Source organism: Miscanthus floridulus, chromosome 6 (genome assembly GCF_019320115.1).
Source record: "Miscanthus floridulus cultivar M001 chromosome 6, ASM1932011v1, whole genome shotgun sequence".
NCBI classification, from domain to species: Eukaryota; Viridiplantae; Streptophyta; class Magnoliopsida; order Poales; family Poaceae; genus Miscanthus; species Miscanthus floridulus.
The window spans coordinates 26924701-26931940 of NC_089585.1; the positions used below are offsets into that span (position 1 = coordinate 26924701).

General features: G+C 45.0%; 1 long non-coding RNA gene across 1 annotated transcript; it reads left to right on the plus strand.

Moving 5' to 3' along the window:
- The first annotated feature begins 479 nt into the window (after positions 1-479).
- On the plus strand, positions 480-2242 carry LOC136457925 (uncharacterized). Its single transcript, XR_010759848.1, has 3 exons — positions 480-907; positions 1017-1250; positions 2102-2242. It is a non-coding gene; the product is annotated as an uncharacterized lncRNA (long non-coding RNA).
- The last annotated feature ends 4998 nt before the right edge of the window (positions 2243-7240 follow it).

The following is a 7240-nucleotide window of genomic DNA, read 5'->3' on the forward strand; positions in this document are numbered from 1 at the left end:
TGATTTAGAATTTTGAAAAAAAAAATCATCTGTAGGGGCGGCTTATAACCTCAGTTGCCCCTACAGTGGGTCTGACGTAAATTACAGCGACCGTCGCTATGGACGTGTTGGGCGAAATCGGCCTACTACTGTGGTTCCACTCGCCCGCACCAACTGCATGTCGCCACTGCGAGATGCGTCTGCCACCACCCTACGTGGGGCAGAGATTCAAAGGTGTTCTCGGATAATGCATGACGGCCTAGCGTCGTTTTTCCGTCAAATCGCTGCAGCTTCGTTCCATCGTTCGTCGTCCACCGCTGCACGATGGCCTAGGTTGTTGCTTGCAAGAATAGTTTTGGATTATAAAATACATATTTTACGTTGATTCACATGATGCCTTATCTATTTACTAGACAATAGAAAAAAGTTAATAAAACCATTATTATTATACAATCAAGGGTGAAGCAATTTCGAATTGGGCCCATCAGAGATTCGGCCCAGCCCATGTCGGAGCACACTCGCTTTTCACCGTTGGATCGACTTCGAACGGCTGAGATATGCCAATTGCCGAATAAAACCTGCACTGGATCTCTTCTTCAGTCAAAACCCTAGGGTCCTCACTCCCTCATTTCTCCCTCACGCAGCCCCCTCCTCTAGCGGCGCAGGCAGGTACGAGACGAGCGCACGCCCCTCCGACGGCGCTGGTGCCCCCCCTTCGGTGGCATGAGCTTGCACTCGACTGTGGCTGCCCAACGAGCTCGGAGAGGCACGGCAAAGGCGCGGGCGCCCCTCGGCCGCACGGCGGCGTGGCCCTCGTGCACGTTGGCTTGGCCCTCTAGTCCTCCCCTCGGCGATTGTCAGCTCGACCGGGCAGCGCCAGGCCGCACGCAGCAGCAGCCAGCCCCTTCCGTCCTATCGGCTGCGCGAGGTGAGTCGCTCGAGCTATCCCCATCATCGCTTCTTCTTCCTTCCTCCGCCCGTGCATCACGACTTCCTTATTTGCTCTCTCCACGCGCCTCGCCGCGCGTGCTTTCTAGGTGTTGAAGGGGTGGGGTTTCGAGGAGCGGCGGTGAGCCTACGCCGGACCTGCGGATGGGATCGGAGCGAGGCGTCAGACCTGCGGCGGAGCTGCGCCGGCACATCCACGACGATGGTGGCAAGGCCGCTCGCTGTAGACCAACACATCCAATATCTACAACATCAGCCACTTCCGTAAGGAAGCACGTTCGGAAGGGGCTCACTTCTGCACAAACGGCATCACTGAAATTTTGGTATGTATCAGACTCGATCTCCTCCTTATTTTGCAAATAGAGTCACTACAAGTAGATATACAGAGTTCGATGGGAAGACAGAAGGGGAAAATTCCTAGTGGTTAACACACAATTTTAGAGTGTTTTATTCATTTATGTCAGAATGTGTTTGAATATATGAGACTACTAAGCACTAAGAGCAAAAACATGATGGTGATGTGCTTTCTGTGATGTACTGATGTCCTGTCAGATTGTGTCAAAATGCTGCCTTGAGCTGTCCGTATGCTCTTACGTTGATTTATATCGGCACTACATGTGAATGTGATGCATCAGCACTATTTGGTGGTTGCTTTGTCCAGCTTGGGTTCTGTTTGGTTATGATTTTGGAATCTAGTAGAGCCATTTCTTACACTAGATGTTGCCTTGGTAGATGTATAAATCCATGAATCTCTAATGCTCTAGTAGTGTTTTTTCGGATGTTCATGAAGAATGAAATAGAGCAGTGTATTCTTCTATCTAAAAATGAACTAATCTCTGACTCTAGCATTATTCCAGGTACACATAAAACTAAATGATGTTTATTCTCCACCGTGTCCATACGCTGATTTTAGACTAATATAGCATAGGCCAGTGTAGAGTCTTGGTCTTTTATCCATATAGCTAAATGCAATGCAATATTTCATCTACAATTTTAAGTTTACAGTAATATAAGTAATAACTAGTATACAGACAATTGTTTTCTTTCACTTAGGAAGTCATTTAAAAAATAACTACTATCTAAATGATTATCATTATTCCTGGGTTTATTTACAATGTTGTAGTACAAATATAAGTTATTATTCACTCACTTGCCGTTGTTCTTTATAATATAGATAAGTAAACAAGTTAAGGCTTTCAAGATCCAAAGACTAAAGGAGTTATTGATGAACTTGGGCACTTTCCTCTGTGCCTCTGTCATGTCCAGGCTGTAGATGAAATTCCAAGGGATTTGTGCTATTTGCCCTGCTCATAAAAAAGGTGCTTCTATTAGTTATCAGGATTAGCAGTCTTACTTTATACTTGTTAATATTAATATTCCTGTGTACCTTTGTGCAATAATTGCATCAAAACATGGCATGGTATTTTTTAATTATTTCTTGCATGGTGAGTTGTTATAACTTTGAGATTATGTAATCATTGTGGTATGCTCGCTATTTAAGAACTTGATTGGTCTACTGAATTTGTTACAGCTCCACTGACAGTTATTTATGCTTACCCGTTCACAATTTTTTTAAGGTTTACAAAATTGTTCGGCTGCTCGTCATGTAGTAAGTTTCAACTGCTTCCAGGTATTAACTATAAATTCCCCTATTATGGTTTGAGATAACAATCAATATGATTGTTAATGAGATCCAGTGGTAGCATTCCTGGCACTGCATAACATTCATTGAGATTATTAAAATGACATTCAGTTATCTTACTTTAAGGTTAGGCAACCTAGATTTTGTAAGCAGAGTTGCTTACTTACTAAATAAAATTATACAGTGCTTGTACATACTGGTTTTGCTTCATACAGGCTTTCATATTGTTGATTCGTGCCCTGTAGGAAGGAGGCACCTGTAGATCACAAAAGAGCAAGGCAACGTTTCTTGAAGGAACCTGTTGTAACACCCCGATGTTATGCAAGCATTTAGGCACTGCAAATCATGCATATTATGCATCATCAAGCATCATAATCATACATGCCTAATCATGTAAATAATAACTGAAACAATGCTTTGAAACATATGAAACATGCTCGTGAAACATGAATGTTGCATACACTTGTTTAGAGTTATTTTTGCCCTAATTATGCTTGCTAGGCTAATAAAACATGTTTGGCTATAATTGTAAATCATCTAGAATTATTTAGCACAATTTTTGGAGCAAAGTTTGTATTCAAACTTTTGACAAAATATGCTTTTAAAATTATTATTGAAAATGGTCAAAAATCCTCCCTATTTAGCTTTTACTTCCCAATTCAAAATCTATGCAAAATTTTTAGTTGGTCCCTAAAGCAAAGTTGTAGAGGATTAAATTCTAAGCAACTTTTATTTTTGGGCTATTTTCAAAAGAAGTCATTTTCTTGCTCAAAATGGTACTTGAAAATTGATATTTGAAAATTCATTGAAAATGGAATTGGAAAATGTTTATCTCATTTAACGGGCCGCCGCCTCACTTCTGGCCCATCAGCCGAAGCCGCCCCAGCGCTCCTCACCGTACCCGCGCCTTCGCCTCGGCCCAGCTCGCTCGCCACGGCCCAGCCCACGCCCGCGCGCTGTCTTCCCCCCCCCCCCCCGCGTGCGCGGACGCGTCCGACCGCGTCAGGCATGCCGCGCCGCGTGGCGAGCGCATGCCGGTGACGCCGGCCGGGTGGCGTCCCGTGGCCCCCGCGAGCACGCGCCTCGCCCGTTTTCAAGCCCCAGTAGCTCCGCTTCTTCCAACATTCCCCATTTTTCCTCTCCCGCGCTACATCTCTCCCTCACCCCGCACCGAGCTCTGCTCGCGCCGCCCTCGCCACCACAGCTCCGCCGACGAAATTGGCCACCGATGGTCCACCGTTGCCCACAATCGCGCGCGCATCACTCCGCCTCACTCTCCGACACTCGGTGCTCGCTGCAGGGTCACCGTTTGAGCAAGGTAAAGCCACCTTGAGCGGTTTCGCCGCCATCGGTCATGGCGCCGCCGCACTTGACCTCACCGTGGAAAGGGCTTCCCCGTTCCTTCTCTATCCCCTTGAGTCACCTTCTTGTGTTCGCCATCTTCTCGTGGACCCAGTGCGCACTCCTTCTTGCCCGGTTGTGGCCGGCAATGGCCGTCGGCCCGCTGGCAGCTGCCGCACTGCCATGGCGCCTGGAACGTCGGCGTGGCATAGCCGTCTCCCCTCGGCCCTTTGCTGGGCCAGGTCGGCCTTGGGCCAGAGCCCCGATCTGGGCCGTCGCTCCTTTCCCTCCGCTCGGTTACTCAGGCCGAAAGCGATCGTGGGCCAGTCATTCTCGTGGGCCGGCCCAGTAGTAATAGGAAAGATGTTTTCGGTTTTTCTTTTATTATTTGGGAAGAGAAATACTTTGGAAAATGTTTGTGTACTCATTTTTGCTCCAAAAATGGTGAAATAAATTTTGTTGTGATCCTCATGACTAGATCTAGGGTTTAAAAATATTGCATGTCAGTTTGGTGACACTTTTCTGTGGAGTTTTATTTAATCATTGAAATTGCTGTTTTCTTGAGAAAGGCATAATAAATCATAGAAAGATCAAAAAAATATGATTTCAAGTTTGTTACTCTTTGTAACACCCCAGGTGTTTGCCACTAGTTAAGCAATGGGTTTGAGCTGAAACATGGTATATTAAGTGATGATGAAGATGTCAAGGTCAAACCTATAGAAACGAGCCCTAACCTAAACTTGGATATTGCACCTTTGCTCGCCTATAGACCCCTTTTCAAGATATATGCTTGGGTGGTGTGATTGGAATATCTTCATGTGTCTCACATCAATACCCATCTATATTGATCCATGGAAAAGTTTCGTGAAGTTTGGAATCAAGAAGTCACATGAAATGACGAGTTATGTCCTTGCTTGAATAATTTTATAAAGTGAATGGAATTCTTGATCGTCAACCAAATCTTGCAACCTTGCCCAAATGACTCTAGATGAACTCTACAACAAAAGTCATGAAAGGTTCATGTTGAGGAGAAGTCAAGAAAATGCCTCAATCGGTCAATAACTCTAATTTAAGCTTTATAGTGACGATACTTTGACCTATGTTGACCAACCACTTACAGTGCTTGCATGGAGTTGCACCTTAAATAAAAGTTGAAGATTGGGTAGAGTAGAACAAACTTTGTTTTTGGACTAAGAGCTAGATCAGCTTGGAAGTAAGTCAAATCAAGGTCACAAGATCAAATTTGCTGCTGATTTCAGCACTTAGAAAAATTTCTAAGTCTGGAATCCATTGCCATCACTGTTGGCATTCCGCGTTCTCCGAAATTCGTTAAGCAACTTGAGTTGGTCCAAAAATAAAAGTTGAAGGTTATATTATGGAGAAGAGCATGCAAAAAGTTGCACTGAGTTTGACCGAGTTTCGACCTCCGAAAGTGAATTTCCGTGACCGTTAGCAAGGCGCTGACACTGTCATTTTATGGCTTAATTATCTGCTGATGAAGAGCTCTAACGACCATACCGCCTTAATCAAGTTTGTAGAGCATCCAGAGTAGAACAACTTTGCTACTGGCGCCAAGGTCCGAATATGCACGGAATATGCCGAAAAACGAACTTCAAGTCGGGCACAGCGACGCACGCCACGTATTCGAGTTTATGTCCGCGTGGCCACCATGCACCGAGAGCGCCCCCACCATTGCTGAGCTTCCTTGCCACGCGCCCTGCCTCCCCTGCGCGGTATAGAGCTGGACGCCGAGCTCCCCACTCCCCAGCGCTCTCCCTCACTTGCTCTTCCTCGCTCTGCTCCGCGCCGGGACGCGCGTCCGCCATGGCCGGCTGGCCGAGCTCGCCGTCGCCGCGTCCTCGCCGCTCCAAGCCCCCACGGCCACAGCCACGTGCACCACCGCCTTTGCCTCGTCGTGCTGCACCTCGCGTGCACGCTCGCCCAAGCCATCGGTCGCCGTATCGCCGTCGCCACCGGAGGACAGCAACCGCCGCCGCTGTAGGCCGCCGGCGTGCGTGGCCAGGCCGCGTCGGGCCTCCTCGGAGCAAGCTGCGGCCACCTACGGGTGCGCGTGGACCCACCGGTGCTCCCCCGCCCCTCAGCCGCCGACGGCATGGCCTCCTACGGCCAGAGCAGCGAGCTCCGACGGCCTCCCCTGCTCAAATCCCGTCAGGGACCTCCTGCTAGAATTCGACGAAGTTCAGGGTCCTATCTGCGAAGTCAGTGACTCATGTGAATAGTGCGTGAGGACTGGTTTGTAATTATTTTGCAGGAACTTTGGAAATTCATAGTAAATCGTAGAAAATTCGTAAAATAGTAAATGAGGACTTTTTGGAATCCTTGTGAAATTTTCTATGCACTAGATCTATAATATTACATGTTTTACTTTAAAGTTTTAGCTGTAAAAATATATTTATGCAGCTAGGTTTGTAATACTAGTGGTATTTGTCTTTTTCATAACTGTAGATCTAGGGCTCCAAATGGAGTGAAATTTTTGTGGCATGCTACTCATATGATAGTTGATGTGTGATAAAAATTTCATGAGTATTGGATGAAGTATGAGTGAGTTATTGGTTTATCTTGCTCTCACATGAATTCTTGCTTTAGCAACTTGTCTTTTTCGTAGAGGTTGCTATACATATCCAAATGGAGTGAAATTTATACAGTAGACTATTAAGAGGATATGTGAGCCACTGTAATTTTTGTAGAAGTTATTGTGCACTTTTGGTATATGTTCATTAATTCACCTTGTTATCTAAAATAAATTAAGAAATGCATTAAAAGAATTTATTTGGTCATGTACACTAGGTTTTCTGGTGTTCTTTAGTCATGTGTGAAATGTTGGTAAAGTTGGTTTTGCCCAATTATGTATTTGCACCATAAGTTAATAATTATTTTCTTGCCGATGTGGTTTATGGATAGATCTGGGAACTTAGCAAAGTTCTTCATGATAATGTGCTTTGTTGTGAAACTTGTTTATACAAAAGTTGTAGATAATTCATGTATCTAGCTTCTATTAAAAATTGGTGTCATTTGGCCAAGTAGTTTAAGAGTTACAGCTGTTTAAAGTTGGGTTTCAGAAATGGCTGTTTTCTGTCAATTGTGGACCAGTTTCTGTAAATGGATATATTTGACTTAGTTAACTTGAGAATCATGCTAAGATGATTAAAGATGAATTGTAGAAAATTTCATAAGCTTTCCATAATGTCTTCTTGCAAGTCATTTGGATTTGTGTAACTCCAGTTATAGCTAAATCTTGTAGCTGCTATTTGCATGTCCAGAAATTGGCAGATTCCAATTATAGTGTTTGCTTGTATATTGTTAAGTGTG